Here is a 21389-nt window from a genome sequence, read left to right as displayed (position 1 = left end):
CTGTAAAACCAAGCAAATAAACCTTTTTTTTTTTCTGTTTCTTTGCTTAAATTGTTTCCTTTGCTTAGACTGCTAGCCTCTTTATCATCACTGGCTACCTTGCTTGTTTATTGCTACTGGTTATTAAAATCTTGCTTAGGGAGGCCCTGTCTAAATACCCAAATACACCTAGGTTCTCCTGATCTTGCAACACTATATGACTGTTTTCCTTAAGACATCACATTTGTTATTTTACGTATTTTATCTGAATATTTTTTATATGTTTTCCTTATTGAACTGTGAGTTTTATGAGGGTAAGGACAATCAAATTTTGCTTCTTAATTCCTAATGTAAGAGATCATTCAGTTAACATTTATAAATTAAAAAAAAACCTCAGACCTTACAGAACAGGCAAAAAGAGAGCTATTACAATCCCTTTAATTAAAAATATTCAAGTCTTCTAGGTTCAGGAAAATTATATTGTAGGCCAAAATTCATTATGGTTACATTAGCAAAATCACTCCTGGTATTTTCTGAGAGTTTAAGATAAATGGAAATTAAGCAGAGGTAGTAAATACCTCAGTTTTCAAACTGAAAACCAGAGTAAAATTCAAAAATGCCTAAGCCATCCTAGATTCTTTACTAGGTTCCTAAGCATATGGTTTATGTGGTCTTAGGAATGTTGAGAATGCTAGAAGCCAGCATGAATTCACTAGGAACAAGCCATGTCAAACAAGCCTCGTTTCCTTTTTTGACTGTGTTATTAGAGTCCTAGGTCAAATGATTGCTCAATACATAGGCAATAGTAGTTGTCAAAGATCTCTCATGACATCCTTATGGATAAGGGAGATAAATGTGTCTGAATTTTGGAAGAGATAATGATTGAATAACCTGAAGAATTTGTATGGTGGATTCCAAACTGGGTGATGTTTTTTAATGAAGCTGATGTGTTTAGTTTTGTATGATTCAACATTTTTACCTATAAGAAAAAGAAAAAAATACCAATTCTAATTGCATTTGCAAATGAAAAACAATCATAGTGACAGTTTATATAATGGGTAGTAAAATCAAGATGGATAAAGTGTTCACTCAGCAGCAGGAAATGCAAAGATCCATATTTGAATTTTATATACAAATTATATAAATATATATGTATCATATACAAATATAGGTTAAAAATTTGATTTGTGATCACTTCACATGGAAAAGGCTTGAAATTTTAATTTGTTACAGGCTCAGGGTGCACCTACAGGGAAATCAAGTGACAATAAAAACAGCAAAGAGAAGATAAGAGTGTAGGGTCCAGAATAAACTGAGTAAAGTCTCAGTTAGACTTTCACTTCTAGACATGATAGAGTAATAAGAAATAGACTTAACCTCCTGCTATAAACAACTAGAACATGTGAGAAAATATATGAGACAACTCTTTTAAGACTTTGGACAAGAGACAGCAAAAATCTGATCTTTATGAGAAAGAAAACAAATTAGGTGAGTCCTACAACCTCCCTGGCTTTCCTCCTAGACCCAACTCCTAAATTATTGGTGCAGAATAGAGGAATTTAAACAGTGCAGAAGGTGAAGATTAGAATTTGGTGAGTCTTATGTGGCTGTAAATTGCAAAGTATATTTTCAGAAAGAAGGGATACATGCAGGAAAAAAGGGCTTTTGAAATCTACTTTTGGACACCTTGAGTCTTTGCTATTAACATCCTCACTTGGAGACTGAAATGTCATAAGGCAAGGCAAAATATGACAGGAGGTTTGTACCAGAAAAATCTTAAGTGCTCACAAAAGGTGTGAAGATATTTGAGTTGTCCCGAGATATTGGAGAACCCTCAGAGACTACTTAGTACTCAGAGAAGACCCTAAGTCATGCCTTAATAGTTGAGATGTGTTATCTTTCAAATGAAAGTTACATTAAACCTTCTCTAAGCTTAAAAACAGGTCCTCAAAGGATCAATTAGAAAATATCTTAGATATCTGCCAAAACAAAGCTCATTTCTCTATAATGAACGATAATAAAATCCAAACAATTGACATTATAAAACAATGCCTAACACACTACCCAAAGTTACTAGAATTTCCAAAAGGCAGGAGAATGTGATTCATATAGAAACAGAAATAAAGGCAATCATAGAAAAATCAGAAGAAGTGGTAAATAGTCATTTTAAATATAAACAAGTATTTAAAGGGCAACATGAACAAAATGAGAGAATGAAAGATGTAAAAAAGAACTAAATAGAAATTTTATGTAGGAAAAATAATTCTAAATATAAAATTGTGTAGGATTAATATATTAGATATTGTAGAAGAAGAATATAAGTGGACTTGAAGACACGGGACTGCAAACTATTTAAAATGAAGTACAGAGAGATAAAAGACTGAAAAAAAATACCCTTATGACAGGTGGGATAATATTAAGCTACCTAACAAATATATAATTGCAGCACATAAAGTTAAAAAAGAATGGAAGGGCTTCCCTGGTGGCACAGTGGTTAAGAATCTGCCTGCCAATGCAGGGGACACGGGTTCGAAGCCTGGTCCGGGAAGATCCCACATGCCACGGAGCAACTAAGCCCGTGTGCCACAACTACTGAACCTGTGCTCTAGAGCCTGCGTGCCACAACTACTGAAGCCCGTGTGCCCTAGAGCACGTGCTCTGCAACAACAGAAGCCACCACGATGAGATGACCACGCACCACAATGAAGAGTAACCCCCACTCACCACAACTAGAGAAAGCCTGCACAACAATGAAGACCCAACGCAGTCAAAAATAAATAAATAAATTTATTAAAAAAAAAAAAAAAAAGAATGGGAAAAAATTGTGGAAATAAGTAAGGGCTAATTTTTTTCTGAATTAGAAAAAAATAATAAATTCACAATATTTACATATATATATGCATATATACATATGATATGGGACTATATCCAAAAATATACAAAACCTCTGCAGTTTAATAGTAGGAAGATAAACTACCCAATGAAAATTTTGGCAAAAAGTTTGAACTTACACTTCACTAAGGAAGAATTACAATGCAAAGGCTAATTAGCACATGAAAAGATGTTCAACCTCATTGGTCATTAGGGAAATGAGAATTAAAACCATTTGCAGTGTCATAAAGTTAAAAATACAATTATCATATGACCAAAAAATTCTACTTCTGTGTATTTACTAGGATTTTTTTTTTTTTTTTTTTTTTTTGTGGTACACGGGCCTCTCACTGTTGTGGCCTCTCCCGTTGCGGAGCACAGGCTCCGGACGCGCAGGCTCAGCGGCCATGGCTCACGGGCCCAGCCACTCCGCGGCATGTGGGATCTTCATGGACCAGGGCACGAACCCCCGTCCCCTGTATCGCCAGGCAGACTCTCAACCACTGTGCCACCAGGGAAGCCTGGAAAATTTTTTTATATATATCCACACAAAGACTTGATATCAATGTTCATAGCAACTTTATTCATAGTAGCCAAAACCTGGAAATAACCCAAAGGTTCATCAATAGATAAATGACTGAGCAAATTTTATATATATCTGTAGTTACAACAGAGAAGTATTTAGCAATAAAAATAAATCATACTAATATAGTCAACAGCTGATATAAACATACACTCTGACATACACCACAGCATAGGTGAATATTAAAAATATTATGCCGAGGGATAAACAAGACACAGAAAAGTTCATAATTTGGGATTCTATTTATATTAAACAATAAAATATAAAACTATAGTAATGGGAAAGTCAGTGGTTGTTTGGGGCTGGGCATAGGGGGATAATTGATTGAAAAGGTATACAAGACAATTTCATGAAATGATGGAAATGTTTTATATCTTGATTTATGATAATGGTTATATAGGCATATACATTTGTCAAAACACATCAAAATGTACTTTTTTGATGTTGTCTTTATTTAGATAAAGTTTTTTTAATGCAAAAAGAAAGACATTTTTATAAAGACCTCAACTAGAACTCTGGAGTCATACAGATCTGGGTTTGAATCTCAGCTCTGCCATTAATGGCAGAGGTAATTATTCTCCCTGAATTTCAGTTTTTTCATATGCAAGGCAGAGATGCTCATGGACCCTAACTTTTAGGATAATGGGAGGAATAAATGAAGCACTACATGTAAAGTACATAGCATAATGACTGACAAGTGTATGGTATACATGTTCAATATATGATAACTCATACTTTGAAGGACTTAGACTTATCCCTAAACTACCTTCCAACATATTTACAAGTAAGAAGGAACTAAGTTCATCACCTCAGATTTTATTTGTTGGATAAACTTGACTGTACTCTGGAGTTTTATTTGTGGTCATTTGAAACATTTAATATTATTCAAGGGAAATATCTGAGACATCCTAAGGAGCCTCTCTCATCAGATCCATAGAGCTGCAAATTACTTTTGTGCATAAACAGGAACGTGACTGTGATAAGATAGGAAAAACTTTCCCGTTTGTAGCATAGTGAACTCCAAAGGAGCTCTGCCAGGAAGCTGTAGTTAGTTGTAGGATACACAAAAATTATAGTATGTGTAAACAAAGCGCTCACCCAGAAAAATCAAGTACCTGTATGTATTTGGTTGGGCTACTATGAATTCAAAATTTTAAAATGGGCTAGTAAGTTCTTACTGATTCAGAATAAATGGAAAGTGATGCAGCCTCTGATGTTCCTAATATGCATGCAGAGAGATTTGTGCGATGGAATGTTGAAGTGACTATGACTCATTTTGCTGTTTTCTACATGGTTAATTTTGTCCTCAGATATTTAGAAGTATTAATTTTATCTTTTCAGAGAGAAAAAACTAGATAGTTCTCTGATGATACTGCTTAAGAGATGAAGTTTAAGTTTGGATGGCTTTTTATTTATGTACATTTGCTACCAACATTTATTGAATTTTGAATTTTGTGATTAAGAAGCAGCTGCCTACTCCATACTTTAGTGCTATTTTGGTGTTTTTGATTATTGAGTCTAATTTTATTCTTAAAGTATTGATCATATAAATATTAAAGAATATATTTCTAAGTAGAAATATAAATTAGATCATATTTTGATAGGATCAAATTTTATAGCTATTTATATTTTCAAAGGAAAAACAGAAGGATTTTTTTTGATGGAAGAAAAATAATTGTTATAATTCTGAGGTAGTTTTGACTTCTTATATTAAGTCAACCAGCTTATACATGGTGGAACAGATATTTTTGGAGCCACCTTATGTGGAATTGTTGTATTCTGTTTGTTCAATGGGATTAAAAGATTTAGGGTTCTCTATTTGTTACAGTCAATGTATGTACTAACATTTCCTTAAAAGTACAGGTTTGTGGAGAGATGAGTATATATTGTAAGATTTATTATTTTTTAACTCAATAAAACATGAAAATTGAATCAATGAATAATAATTGGCTGCTGAGGAAAAACTAGTAACAAAGTTGTGTCATGACATAATGAAAGGTATATAGGGAATTAACTTTCTAAATATTTCATTTGTTTGCTTGCTTTATAATTACTTTTTCATGTATTATTTGTTTCTCGATAAACACTGTTTCAAATTGTACTGCTAGTAACACAATCCTACCTAAACATAAAATAAGAATAAAATATTTTTATTTCTTTTGAAATTATAAAACAAAACTGATTAACAATATTTAAGGTATTTTTTTTTTTTTTTTTTTTTTTTGCGGTATGTGGGCCTCTCACTGTTGTGGCCTCTCCCGTTGCGGAGCACAGGCTCCGGACGCGCCGGCTCAACGGCCATGGCTCATGGGCCCAGCCGCTCCGCGGCATGTGGGATCCTCCCAGACCGGGGCACGAACCCGCGTCCCCTGCATCGGCAGGCGGACTCTCAACCACTGCGCCACCAGGGAAGCCCTAAGGTATTATTTACAAAACAGATTGTCTCTTTAAAAATCATAGCTATGTGCAAAAAAAATTAGTAAGATATAAAAAGTTGTTGGAAAATAAAAGAACTGTCATAATAAAAATGAGAGTAGAAGATCAAGCAAACTGGGAAAAGTAAAGACATGCTAGAATGAATCTGTCTAATACCTAAGAATAATTAGACTCTATTTTATGACCTTCCTTAGATAGATTTAGTATAGAATGTTTGGCTCATTTGTTTTGTTTCTTGGGACTCTGACATCACTTATACAATTTGTTATTCAACTGATATGTCTGATCCTTTTTGCAAAATATAAATATCTATGTCTCTTGCATTTAATGCATAATGTTGTGCTCCCCCCAAACACCCCCAAAAAAAAACCCTGTCCTCTAGTGTTTTTTCCCTCTGACCTAGAATTTCTATGGTGCTGTTTTTCTTTAGATTCAAGTATAACAAAGTGTTTGTAGTGAAACTAAATATTCCATTACAGAAGAGTTTGAACCTTTAAAAGATTGACATAGGGCTTCCCTGGTGGCGCAGTGGTTGAGAATCCGCCTGCCGATGCAGGGGACACGGGTTCGTGCCCTGGTCCGGGAAGATCCCACATGCCGCGGAGCAGCTGGGCCCGTGAGCCATGGCCGCTGAGCCTGCGCGTCCGGTGCCTGTGCTCTGCAACGGGAGAGGCCACGACAGTAAGAGGCCCGCGTACTGCAAAAAAAAAAAAAAAAAAAAAAAAAAGATTGACATAGCTGGGTTTGAAGACAGTAGTCATTTATTTATTCATCACATACTTAAGGAACCACAAATATGTGACAGGTACTGTGCTAGGTGCTAAGAATATCATGTTGAGAAAGCAAAGAATCATTTATGTGATAGATTTTATTTGGAAGGCTATCCGAAATTTTTTTTTAATGTGTTGAGGGAAATTATTCTCTGAAAACTTTCTACATAATAGCTATTTATGAATCATAAATACACAAAGCTTTTATTTGATCTGGATCAAGTAGTTGATCAAAATATTAAAATGTTATGACCATAAGTAAAGAAAAATAATTTTACAAAAATCTAAATAACATTATTCTAATTCCAGAATAATAAATTATATTAAAAATAGTGTAAAAATGTGCAATTATAAACAAAGTATAAAAAATTTTAGTTTTTATTCCATAATGGTTACAGTTATTATACTGCTTTTCTAATTTCTAATAACAAGGAAAACATAATAACAACTTAAAATATATGAAACATTATGCTTTAGATTATTTATTTTCAGGAAAGTTGGCATTTTACACAGAACACTGTATATTATTTTCCTCTCTCTTACACTGATATTTTTCCTGAGAAATCTTGGATGCTTTCATCACAACTCTCTGTCTTGCAACCCTTTTCAGACATATAAAATAAGAGAACACACTTGGGGAAAAAAGGAATTTCTCAAAACTCCCTAATGTTTCACATATTGGGTTACAGAGTATGTATATGTGCTCTTTCACTTCCTCATCTGGGAAACAAGGTATGAAGTAAGTAGGATGACTTTACTGTGAATTTATGTTACAAGAATCTAATCATCATGGCAGATTGTTAATGACTAATAGCTTTTTAACCTGCCTTATGTCTATACAGCCACAGGATCAGGTTAAGTTCACTGAAAATTTCATGGTTTTAGCATTTAATATTAAAGTTGGCAGTGAAATATGAATATTTTTAATGCCACTTTTGGATTGAAGGAAACACACATCATAAGAAACGTCCTGTGTTTAATTTCTAATTCATTCCACATCACCAGATCATACTCATTTTTAATGTTTCTCAAGTATTTTCTGTTCAGAGGAGAAACATTGGGGTTAAAAATTAATGTAAAGATCTTTTCTAGTGAAGTAGTGTGCTTGAAGGAAATCACTAGAGATTAGCTGGATGATTCTGACTCATGACAAGGGGTGATCTTGACAGGAATACGATGACCTACCCTCCCAAAACATCTTTAATAAGAAAAATGTGTGCTTGATATCTAGGGAGAGAATAGAGCATTAGAACAGGAGATGTAAATTCAGCAAATCTGCTTACTCTTTTCCTCCTTAGGACCAACTAAGACATCTTAACTACCATAATTTCTGGAGCACCCCAAGCCATAGATACACATGTATTGAAACTGGCAGGAGCTCTAAATATAGAATTGCACTCCACAGTGATTCTAACAATGGATTTCAGTGTAAATTTTCATTCCTTGAAATCTACAAAATTCTTTTCCTGGCATTTGTATGTTTGTTACTTGGACTTAGTGAGTCTGACCTATGCAGAGAAGGATTTCAGGGGATTGAATATCTGTTCAGGGAGAGCAGCCTGGCTTAGTAAACTAAGAATCAGAAGTAGTGACTACCAATTGCATAGTGATTTGATTCATACTAGAGTTAACTGCAAGGAAGAATATATATTTTCCTTATGAATGCTTAGAAGATGTGTTAATCTAGTCCAGAGTTTCCCGTAAGGTTAATTGCCCCGTGAAATATAAGAAATTCTGTAATTTTATAATATTTATAATATTTATAATGCTGGGCAATTTCAAATAATTATTTGAGCATTCAATTAATACAAACCTTCATATCTCTGTGAGTCAGCATTTTCTTTTTATTTTAAAAGAAAGATTCCTGAAGACATGTCATTTGTTTAATATAGTATTACCCTTTGCTGATTAAACGCTGTCACTATTTATTTGTTTATTTATTTAAATGTCAATGTTCAGACAGACTCCTTTCTGTGTACTCTTTAATTTTGCTTGAATACTGAATACCATTACAGGGTATCTGTCTAAATTAATAGTGATACAGTGAATTGAACGTGGTCCAGTTTGCATATTGACTACAAAGATGTGGTTGCTTTGAATCACATGACTTTTACAAGTTGCAAATGTTTTCTGACTTCTTTCTGACTCACTGAAACTTTTGTGAATCCAGCCAAATGTTTCTTATCCAAAAGGGCAGTCAGTGCTTATAGAAAGATGACAAAAGGTGAATGGGTAAAGTAGTTGCCTTGGGAGAACTCTGAAGTAATTTCTTAATGTTTCAGCAAAAGTCCCTTTGGGTTGTCACACACTTTTCTACCAACATTCATTCTTCAACACACACACACACACTCACACTTTTACACAGGAATCAGATAACGATGTATCGTTTTTTTCACATCAAATCATATTTGTAAGAGTGCTATTTTTAAAAGATATTGAAGTCAGCAAGATTTCAGTCTCTATCCACTAAAGTAAATTATAAACTTTGGCAAATCTACTTCTTAAACAGTTGCATAGAGAATTTCCCAAAACAAAATTACTTAACAGGATTTTTTTTAGCAATTATACAAAGAATAAAAAGCTTTTGGTTTCTCATTATATTTTTAGAGAATATATGGTAAACCTTGAGAGACTGCATGTAATTTAATGCAGTAATTGTTCTAATTACTGTTTGTCTCTACTGGAGCAATAAAACAGCAGTCACAAGTACAATAAATGGAGTTGTTAATTATGCAACTAATACCATGAGTACACTTTCATAATATAGAAAAATATATGATATTAAGCGATTAAGTTAAAAATGAAAAGCATTGAAGGACTTTATTAGTTTTGTACATTAATCCACTCCCCCAGAAAGATGTAAATATATATAGTTATGTTATATTATTCAAATAACCCTGCATGCTACACAATGGAAACTTAGTAGTATAGAGAACTTAGTGTGAATATATATATATATATATATATATATATATATATATATATATATATATATATATATATATGTATATATATCTTAGCCTGGAGACTTAAAAATATCTAAACAAGAATAAAATTTGTCATTTTCCCGGTGTGACACTGAGGCTTTTGACCCATGACCATGAGGACATGGCCTGAATTGTTTTTCTAGTACAAGTGATGAATCCCTCTGCAAAAGAAACATATTTTCCTGGCCAGAATAAAGCATTCTTGGATCAGAAATAACTGCCATGATTTTAACAACTGAGTTAACTGAATAACAGAAACAAGGTGTAAAGTTTTGGTAGTTAACAAATTTCTTACTTAAAAATTAAAACTTCACTAACATTGGTGAATGGGGATTGGAGACTTGTTGCAATCAAGAGTTAAATTTGGGAGTCTTAGCCAGCAAGAATGTTATTAGTACTTATTCCTGAAATTTCCAGCCTTATTCTGTAACAAGCTATGGTGTTTTCAGTAATGCCATGTATCAGGAAGTTTTCAAATCCAACAATATTTAACTATGAGGATTTAAAGTTTCACATGCTTTATGAGTATTAGGTAGAGAAATTAAAACAATCAAATACATGGAAACAGGGAGTCATTGTCCATATCACTTGTCTCCAGGAAATATACCATAGTATTAGTTATGTTTCTACAACCCAGGAGGTTAAAATCTATTTTGGGAAGAAAAAGAAACACACATGAAAACACATAATAAAAGATGGCACATCTCTTGGTATATGTTTCTGGATATGTTAGAAGTAGAAATGGAAGAGAACTAACAAACTAAAGAGATTTTTTAAAATAAAGGACTCAGGCATTCCTTTACATCATTCATCACTGACTCCATTAATATGTCATTTATAAAAAATTCATTAAACATTTATTGGGTTCTGGATATGTGCCAGGCAGAGTGTGATTACTTAGGATACTTAGGTCAACAAGATACAATCTCTGACCACAAGAAGCATGTAGTCAAAAAGAGAGATAGACAAGCAAACTCCTAAAGTTGCAGTGGAGATTGAACAATCCAAACAGAGAAGCATATACAAAGGAGAGGAATTGCAGAGAAGGGGCTATTAACTCTACTGGATAGATCAGGAAAGAATATGTTTGGCTCTAAATTGCTAGAATAAATGTGTACATAGAGGAAGTTGTAGGTTAAAAACTTAACAGGACTTACTGATTAATAGGAAAAAAATCTTAAGATTTCATGGATTGAGTCAAAGAGGAGTTTCACAGAAACAGAAGTATCTGATGGCTTTAAAAAATTTATAAAGATACCAATTAAAATTACTATGATGAATCAAAGAAGGGTGATGGATAAATAACCTTGATTGTTAGTGTATCAGTTATCTATTATTGTATAACAAACTACGCCAAACCTCAGTGACTTAAAACAACTATAGACTTATCATTGCTCATAATGTTTTGGATTGGCAGTCTGGGCATTTCTTCTGCTAATGTCACTTAGGATCACTCATGCAGTTGTAGTTATCTGAAAGCGTGATTGGTTAGAGGGTTTAACCTGGCATCAATGCTAGCCTTTGGTGTTGCATGTCAACTAGGTTGCCCCAATTCTCATCCATATGCTTTGTATCCTCCAGCACTCTGTGCTTTTTACCAGCACGGTAGTCTCAGGCTTCCAAAAGAGCAAGAATGGAATCTGTAACAACTCTTAAATCCTACGATCTGAAAGTTGGACAGTGTTAATTCTGCCACATCCTATGAGACAAAGCAAATCACAAAGCCAGCTTCAATTCAAGAGGGAAGAAAAGTAGACAAATAAAAAATGTAACTTTGCAATGATTGCAGTCAACTTTATGTAGAGAGTTTCTCCAATAAGCAGAATTTTAAAAGTTAGAAAGGATGAACCAGTGGGTCTAGGATACTTAAAAGCAAGAGGAAAAATAAGCTAATCTTAGGAATAGATTTAGAGATACTGACACTAGCAAGCAAAGGAGCCACGATAGAGCCAGAAGCTATCTGATGGAATGAATGAGACGGGAGATGACAAAAAGTGAAATATTTAGTATGATCAAAGATGAGATTTAGTATCCCTGCAAGAGTTGGAGAGAGTTCACAGGCAAGGGGTTGGGGTTTGAGACTGAGCTTAGTGAGAAAAAGTCCATGTTCCTTGTTTTACTTGCTCTCGGATGGCAGTAGTCTTGAACTAATAATGACTATAGTGTGAGATTCCCCAGAGGCATTTAAATTGATGTCGGAAGTTTGTCCCCCCTTACAGTCACCATTCCACACTATACTTGTAGCATAAGGTATATCTCTTCATTATTAACAATTAGTTTAAGCAACAAATCTAATCTAGGATTTAGATTAACATACACATCACCATTCAAAAAACATTTGAATAATTTTTTACAGAAACTATTTCATACAATAAAATATTAACAAATCAAATCCAACAACATATAGAAACGTTTACACTATGACCACGTGGGATTATTCCAGCAATGTAAGGTTTAACATCAAAAATCAATTAATATAATACATCATATTAATAGAATAAAGGGCAAAAATCATGTAAACTTATCAATAGATGCAGAAAAAGCATTTGACAAACATTTATGATAAAAAAAAGCTCTCAATAAAAACAACCTGGTAGGGGGCTTCCCTGGTGGCGCAGTGGTTGAGAGTCCGCCTGCCGATGCAGGGGACACGGGTTCGTGCCCCGGTCTGGGAAGATCCCACATGCCGCGGAGCGGTTGGGCCCGTGAGCCATGGCCGTTGAGCCTGCGCGTCTGGAGCCTGTGCTCCGCAATGGGAGAGGCCACAACAGTGAGAGGCCCACGTACAGCAAAAAAAAAAAAAAAAAAAAAAAACAACCTGGTAAAAATCACTTATAAAAACCTACAGTTAACATCATAATTATAAAAGAGCAGATGCTTTCCCTTTTAGATCAGGAAAAAGGCAAGGATGCCACTTACACCACTTTTATTCAACATTGTTCTGGAGTTTCTAAAGAGTGAAACCAGATAAGAAAAAGAAATACAGCCCTCTAGGTTGAAAAGAAAGAAGTAAGATATCTTTATTCATGATGACACAATTCTGTCTATATTGATAAAAATTGTAAGGAATCTCCCCAAATCTATTAGAACTGGTAAACAAGTTCGAAAAGTTCACAGGATAAAAGATCAATATATACAAAACTGAATTGCATTTTTTTTAATGTTGAAATGCAATATATTTTAATCTTTCGTGTATTTAAATTCTCCATTTGTTAACACTACAACAAAATGAATATTTATAACTAGGGGTAACATCAACCACTGCTATTGCTAGAAATCGTCGCCTCCTCGAGTAGCATTCTTCTGACTCTACAACCCCAAATGGCAGAATGCCTGAGAAATGTGCATATTCTGTACAGAAAGCAGTTTGTGAGGGACACCTTTTTAAAATGAATCTTTTTAATCAGACACACCTACACACTGTTTTAAAAGTCAGACAGTTTTACAAGAAAAACAGATGTCACTTGCCCTGTACCCATTTTTCACGTTCCTAAGGCAAATACTTTCAAGTCTTTTTAGCTGTTTCTTCTGGCATTTTTTCACTATTTCTTCTATATAGTAGAAATTATTTAAAATTTTTTCCCTTTAGGAAAAAAATTGACTTCCTATTAAAAGATAATGATTTAGGTATGTTACATCTTCCCATCATCATTTTTGGTTGAATCAATTGTTAGTGTTTATATTATTACTATGGCTGTAAATAATATTCACAGGTGAGCCAAAAGTACATCATGATTACTGTTTCCTTTTTTGTATGACCTTGTTTTCCTTCCAGTTAATAACTGCATTTTTGCATTTGCTTAGTTTTCTGTGTAACTACGGTTAATTCATCTGCAAATTGCTAAAGTGTTAACTTTCTTCTCAACATATTCAAATATAACAGGTAAATCTCTGTTTTAATTTCCTTTTTTTTTTTTTTTTTTTTTTTTGGCTGCATTGGGTCTTTGTTGCTATGCACGGGCCCCTTCCATCAACGGCGAGCGGGGGCCACTCCTCACCATGGTGCACGGGCATGTCACTGCAGTGGCTTCTCTTGTTGCAGAGCATGGGCTCTAGGCGTGTGGGCTTCAGTAGTTGTGTCATGCAGGCTCAGTAGTTGTGGCATGCAGGCTCTAGAGCACAGGCTCAGTAGTTGTGGCGCACGGGCTTAGCTGCTCTGTAGCATGTGGGATCTTCCCAGACCATGGATTGAACCCATGTCCCCTGCTTTGGCAGGCGGATTCCTAACCACTGCATCACCAGCGAAGTCCTTTAATTTCTTTCTTAAAAATATACTTCATACAATCCTCCATCAAGTTCAAATTAAGACTTCTTGCTCTCTAGGTCTGGTACAAAACTATGGTCATGGAATTTCCCTTTAACTTATCCTGGGACTTCTCTTGTCACTCTTCATGTTGGACCCCCTGATTCCTTGATCTCACTTCTTCCTTTCTTGATTTTCTCTTTTTAGTGGGAGTATTTCCTCCAGTAGCTTCCTGAGAAGGGGGCTTGGGAGGTACACTTTTTAAAAAAATTCCTTGCATTGTCTAAAAATATTTTCATTTACTCATACTTAATAACTGAGTCTGGCTCAGTATAGAATTCCAGACAGGAAAGTATGTTCCATCAGAATTTTGAAGGCCTTTCCTCATCATCTTCTCTTAAGCCTGGCACCATTCTGATCTGCAATCTTTCACAGTCACCTATATATCCCCCTAAGGAAGCTTCCAGAAGCTTCTCTTTATGTGTTCTGAAATTTTACAATAATGTATCTTGGAGTAGGGGTTTTTTTTGTTTTTTTTTTTTAACTGTATGAACTGAAAATTGCTAAGTCTTTTACATTTAGAGATGTATGTCCTTCAGTTCTGGGAAGTTTTCTTTTTTTTAATAAATTTATTTATTTTATTTCTTTATTCTTGGCTGCATTGGGTCTTCATTGCTGAGCGCAGGCCCCTTCCAGCTGCGGCGAGCAGGGACTACTCCCCATTGCGGTTCATGGGCCTCTTACTGTGGTGGCCTCTCTTATTGTGGAGCATGGGCTCCAGGCATGCAGGCCTCAGCAGTTGCAGCACGCAGGCTCAGCAGTTGTGGCTTGCAGGCTCTAGAGCACAGACTCAGCAGTTTTGGTGCACGGACCCAGTTGCTCTGCGGCATCTGGGATCCTCCTGGACCAGGGATTGAACCCGTGTCCACTGAATTGGAAGGTAGATTCTTAACCACTGTGCCACCAGGGAAGCCCCTGGGAAGTTTTCTTACAGTAATCTTCCTTTGATTTTTTTCTGTTCTCTTTCTTATATGCCTATTATTTAGATACTGGCCTTGCTAGACTGATTGTCTAATTCTCTCTGATGTGTTTTCTTTTTCCTCTTGCATTTACATCTCTTGTCTTTAGCTCTATTTTCTGGGAAATTTCCTCAGCTTCATCTTCTAACTCTTCTATTAAAATGTTAATTCCTATGAGCTCTTTTCTGTTTGCTGCATATTTCTTTTTTTTTCTTTTCCCTCTACATCTTGTTCTTATTTTACATGAATATAGTATCTTGTTTTCTCTTTTTTTTTTGAATTTTTTTTTATTTTACTACAGCATCTTCTTTTTTCTTGAGGATATAAATAAGTTGGGTGTTTGAGGTTCTTGTTTTCTTCACCTGCCTGCACTGTCTCTGTAATTTGAGTTCTTTCTTGCTGTTTTCTCTGGTCTCTGCCTTTCATGCTTGACGCTTTCCTCGAGTAAGAGGGAACCTTTGACTGTACATTTATATCTTTAGTTACACACTGTCCGCCACCTTGCCCAATTGCATTTTATACAATTGATATATACACAAATTGCAATTGCATACAAGCGGTGAACAATCCAAAAATAAAACCAAGAATGCAATTCCATTCACAATGTCATCAAAAAGAATAAAATAGTTAGGAATAAATTTTAAAAAACAATCCTGAAACTAGTACACTGCAACTCAAAAACATTATTGAAAGAAATTAAAGAAGATCTAAATAAGTGGAAACATATTCCTTGTTCATGACATGCAAGATTTAATATTGTTAAGATGGTAATTCTTCCAATTAACCAATACATTTAATTTAATCCTTACCAAAGTTACAACATGCTTTTTTTCTTTGCAAAAATTAATAAGGTGATTCTAAAATTTAGAAAATCCAAAAGACCTAAAATCAACAGGAAATTTTTCAAAAAAAAAAAACAAGTTTGGAGGACATTTATTTCCAGATATCAAAGCTTACATAAAGTTATATATACAGGATATATACATATAGTATTTTATTTAACATTTTATATACTATTATATATATACTATTTACTATACTATAGTATAAATTATACTATATATACGGACATATGTACACACATATAATCTCCTTTTGCATAAGGATGCACAGCACATAGAGATCAATAGAATAGAGTTGAGAGTCCAGATATAAACTCTAACATTTATGGTCAATTGCTTTTCAACAAAGGTGTGAAAGTAATTCAGTGAAAAAAAAGACAGTCTTTTCAACAACTGAAGATTCACAGGCAATAGATAAACTTTGACCCTTGCCTCATACCAAAAACAGAAGTTAACTAAAAATGTATCATAGGTTAACATGTAAGAGCTAAAACTATAAATTTTTTGGAAGAAAACATCGGAGAATAACTTTCACACCTTGGACTAGGCAAAATTTTCTTAAGATACAATACCAAAAGCATGGTAAAATAAATAAATAAATAATTGATATTCAAAATGTGTGTACATCAAAAGACAGCATTATGAAAATATAATAACCACCAATAAACTAGAAGAAAATATTTAAAAAACAAAGGTCTGATACCTACTTGTATCTAGAATAAAAAAGAATAAGCCACTTAGTAATAAAAATATTTTAAAAATGAAAAAATAGACAACTGATTTAAATAGTCACCAAGAAAGATAAATAAATATCCAGTAAGTATACGAAAATATATTCAACATTATTAATCACTAGAGAAATTAAATTTAAAATCACAATGAGATACCATTTTATACCCACTGTTATGGCTAAAATAAAAAGACAGATATTAAAAAAAGTTGTTGAGGATCAGAGAAACAGGAACCCTCATATTTTGCTATGGGAAGGTAAAGTTGCAGAGCTGCCTTGGAAAGCAGTTTGGCAGTTTCTTTAAAGTTAATTATAGGGGCTTCCCTGGTGGTGCAGTGGTTAAGAATCTGCCTGCAATGCAGGGGACACGGGTTCAAGCCCTGGGCCAGGAAGATCCCACATGATGTGGAGCAACTAAGCCCCTGTGCCACAAATACTGAGCCTGCACTCTAGAACCCGCGAGCCACAACTGCTGAAGTCTGCACACCTAGAGCCCATGCTCTGCAACAAAGAGAAGCCACCACAATGAGAAGCCCTCTCACCGCAACAAAGAGTAGCCCCCAGTCACTGCAACTAGAGGAAGCCCATGCACAGCAACGGAGACCCAACGTGGCCAAAAAAAAAAAAAAAAGTTAATCATAAATTTATCATACAACTCATGCATTCCACCCTTAGGTGTCTACCCAAGAGAAATGGACACAGGTCCACACAAAAAACTTGCATATGGAAGCATTCATAGAAGCATTATTCATAATAGACAAAATCAAAGCAACCTAAATCTTCATCACCTGATGAAGAAATAGACAAAATGTTGTATATAATTATTAATTAATTATCATGTTGTAATATAATATCCCATATAATGAGATATTAGTCAGCAATAAGAAGGAACCAACTTCTGATAAATGCTACAACATGGACAAAACTCAAAAACACACTAGGTGAAATGTCAGTCATAAGAGATCGAATATGATATGATTCTATTTATATGAATGAAAACCCAAATAGTGTTATGTTTGCATAACTCAACATATTTACTAAATCTAATTTATTGTACTCTTGAAAATATAGATAAAATATACCTCCAAATTAAAAAAAAGGAAAAGAAAGCATTTCATTAAATATCCAACTCTGAGTTGGACCACACAGGAAAATAAGACTGACAACTAGTGGAAAGTTCAGTAGACTGGGTGTCAGACACGAGATTTCTGGTGCCAGGTTCTCCTTGCCAGTAAAAATGTTGTGTTTGCAAGTGCCTTAACGTTTCTGAACCTCAATGGCTTCATCTATTGTAAGAGTAAGTTGAAATAGGTGATTCCTAAAATCTCTAATTAGCTGTAAATTTCCATAAACCTACTCATTTCTTAAAAATTATGAGATGCATCCATAAAATCATAGGATAGGATGTTAAATTATGAAGTAATGTTTACCACATCATCGTTTTTCTCTCTTTAGCAATTCTGGGACTTTAAAATGTACTTGGATATATAATTTCTAATGTATTGGGTCAATCACATTTTATTGAGTAACCACCATATATATAAGTTATGAATGCTATGAAAACAAAAAATAAATATGTAATTCCAACTCAAAAGATTTTTTCATTCTCAAAATAGACAGGAATCATAAATGGATGATATAACTTGCAGAAGGATGTAAAAAGCAATGACTCGTGTAAGAGGTACAAATAAAACACTAGGTTTCAAGGCCAGAAGAGATTGCTTATGACTGAAAGGTAAGAAAAGCCTTTATGGAGGAAGTATAATTTGAGTTGAGCCTTGAAGAATTAGGTAGGACTTAAATATGTGACAATGTGAAAAAATGATATCCAATGGGAAAAAGTACATGAGTAAAGAGAACAATTCAGAGAAAATATTACAGTTTGTCTGTATAGGAATGAAAAATTGAAGCAAAAAGATACAAAGTTGGATAGTAAGTTTGAGCCATATTGTGGAAGATTTAGAATGTCAAGTGGCCTTTCATTAATTGTTAATGGGTAATTCTTATCAACTTTTTAAAAAATTGACTTTATTTTTTTAGAACAGTTTAAGATTCACAGCAAAATTGAGGGGAAGGTACTGAATTTCTCATATAACCCTTTCCCACACATTCATAGCCTCCACCGTTATCAACATCACTCACCAGAATGGTACATTTTTTTTTTTTTTTTTTTTTTTTACCAAGGATGAACTTACACTGATATATCATAATCATCCAAAGTCCATAGTTTTCATTAAAGTTCACTCGTGGTATTGTGCATTCTATAGATTTGGACAAAGGTATCCATCATTATGGTATCATACAGAATACAGAATGCATCATTATGGTATCATACAGAAGAGTTTCACTGTCCCCCCAATCCTCTGTTCTCTACCCATTAATTTCTGCTCCCACTCAACCCCTGGCAACCACTAATCTTTTTACCACCTTCATAGTTTTGCCTTTTTCAAAATGTCATATAGTTGAAACGATACACTATGTAACCTTCTCAGATTGATTTCTTTCACTTCTTCACTGTACGTAAGGTTTCTCCATGTCTTTTTATGGCTTGGTAGCTCATTTTATTTTAGTTCTGAATAATATTGCATTGTCTGGATGTACCATAGTTTATATACCCATTCACCCACTGAAGAACATCTTAGTTGCTCCCAAGTTTTAACAATTATGTGTAAAACTGCTGTAAACATCCGTGTACAAATTTATGGGTGGATGTAAGTTTTCAGTTCCTTTGGGTAAATACTAAAGAGTGTGACTGCTAGATCATATGGTAAGAATATGTTTAATTTTGTAAGAGACCACCAAACTTTCTTCCAAAGCAGCTGTATCATTTTACATTCCCACCAGCAAATGACAGTTCCTATTGCTTCACATTCTTACCAGCATTTGGTGTTGTCACTGTTCCAGATTTTGGCCCTTCTAATAGGTGTATAATGGTATCTCATTGTTATTTAATTTGCATTTCCTGATGACTTATGTGGCACACCTTTTCATTTGCTTATTTGTCATCTTTATCTTCTTTGGTGAGATGTCTTTTAAGGTCTTTGAACCATGTTTTAATTGGGTTGTTTAGTTACTATTAAACTTTAAGAGTTCCTTATGTTTTTGGATAACAGTTCTTTATCAGATATGTCTCTGACAAATATTTCCTCCCAGCTTGTTGCCTGTCTTCTAATTCTCTTGACACCGACTTTTGGAGAGCAGAAGTTTCAAATTTTAACAAAGTCTTCCTTAGCCCTTATTTCTTTCACAGACTGTGCCTTTGGTGTTTATGTAAAAAGACATCACCATACCCAAGGTCATCCAGATTTTCTCCTATAGTATCTTCTGATCTTATATTTTTGTGTTTTATGTATGGGTCTGTGATCCATTTTAATTTAATTTTTGTGAAGGTCTATAGCTAGATTCATTTTTTTGCATGTGGATATGCAGTTGTTCCAGCACCATTTGTTGAAGAGACTATCTTTGTTCCATTGTATTGTCTTTGCTCCTTTGTCAAAGATCAGCTGACTCTTTACACGGGGGTCTATTTTTCTCTCTGTTCTGTTCCATTGATCTATTTGTCTATTCTTTCACCAATACCACAGTGTCTTAATTACTATAGCTTGCAGTGGGTAGTGTCAACCCTCAACTTTTTTCTTCAGCTTCAATATTGTTTTGGCTATTCTGAGCCTTTTGTCTCTCCGTATAAGCTTTAGAATCAGTTTGTTGATATCCATAAAATTATACTGTGATTGCATTAAATCTGTAGATTAAGTTGGGAAGAACTGAACTGTTGACAAGATTGAACCTTCCTATTCATGAACGTGAAACATGTCTTTATTGTTATTTTTTTTATTTTGTTCATCAGACTTTTGTAGTCTTCCTCATTTAGATCTTGTACATATGTTGTTTGATTTACTGATTTGGGGCAACAAAGTAAGCTTATCAGAGGTTTGCTTTAAGAACATTAATCTAATTGCTCTGAAAAAGGGAAAATTGCAAGTTGTGAGGCTGGTTGAAATGCAACATAATAAATATGTGCACTGTATTAGTTGTAGTGAGAACGAAGATTATGACATAATGCAAAATAATTAATATGTGGACTTTATTAGTTGTAGTGAGAACAAAGATTATGACATAGATATAACTGATGTTGCATAATAAGATTTGTTATTGCCTATATGTGACTAAAAGAGACTTTCAGTAATGGGCAATGTTCTAAATTCTTTACCTATTATCTCATTCAACTCTCCAAAGCATCAATGAGGTAAAGGCTATTATCTTCATTTTATAGATTAGAAAATGGCACATAAGATAACCCAAGGTTCATGTGTACAACATAGTCATGGTGGGGTTTGTTGGAATATAGCTGCTGGAGTACACACCACTCTGAAACAGTTCTCTCCACAGGCTGTGACATTAACTTCAGTTACTGGAAATATTGTAGTTCTGTTGACATAAATAGGGTACACAGAGAAGAGTTCATTTGGGATGGAATAAGGAAAATTGAGTTTGGATAACTTGTTTTGTTTTCCCTTACTATGTGTATGTGTATGTCTGTGTCTGTTTTGTAAGTCCAGTGTTCATAAATAATGTTGGAAAAAATAAAATTCATTCAGAAACTATGAATTTTTTACTCTATTTTTTATTGAAGTATAGTTGAATTACAATGTTTTGTTAATTACTGCTGTACAGCAAAGTGACTCATTTATACATATATACATTATTTTTCATATTCTTTTCCATTATGGTTTATCACAGGATATTGAATATAGTTCTCTGTGCTATATAGTAGGACCTTGTTTTTTATCCATTCTATATATACCTGTTTGCATCTGCTAATCCCAAACTCCAATTCCTACCCTCTCCCACCTCTCTCCCCCTTGGCTACCAGTCCATTCTCTATGTCCCTGATTTTGTAGAAACTATGAATTTTTAAATGAAAAACAC

Source organism: Hyperoodon ampullatus (assembly GCF_949752795.1).
Source record: "Hyperoodon ampullatus genome assembly, chromosome: 9".
Classification (NCBI taxonomy): Eukaryota; Metazoa; Chordata; class Mammalia; order Artiodactyla; family Ziphiidae; genus Hyperoodon; species Hyperoodon ampullatus.
Note: the sequence above shows the minus strand (reverse complement) of the source record.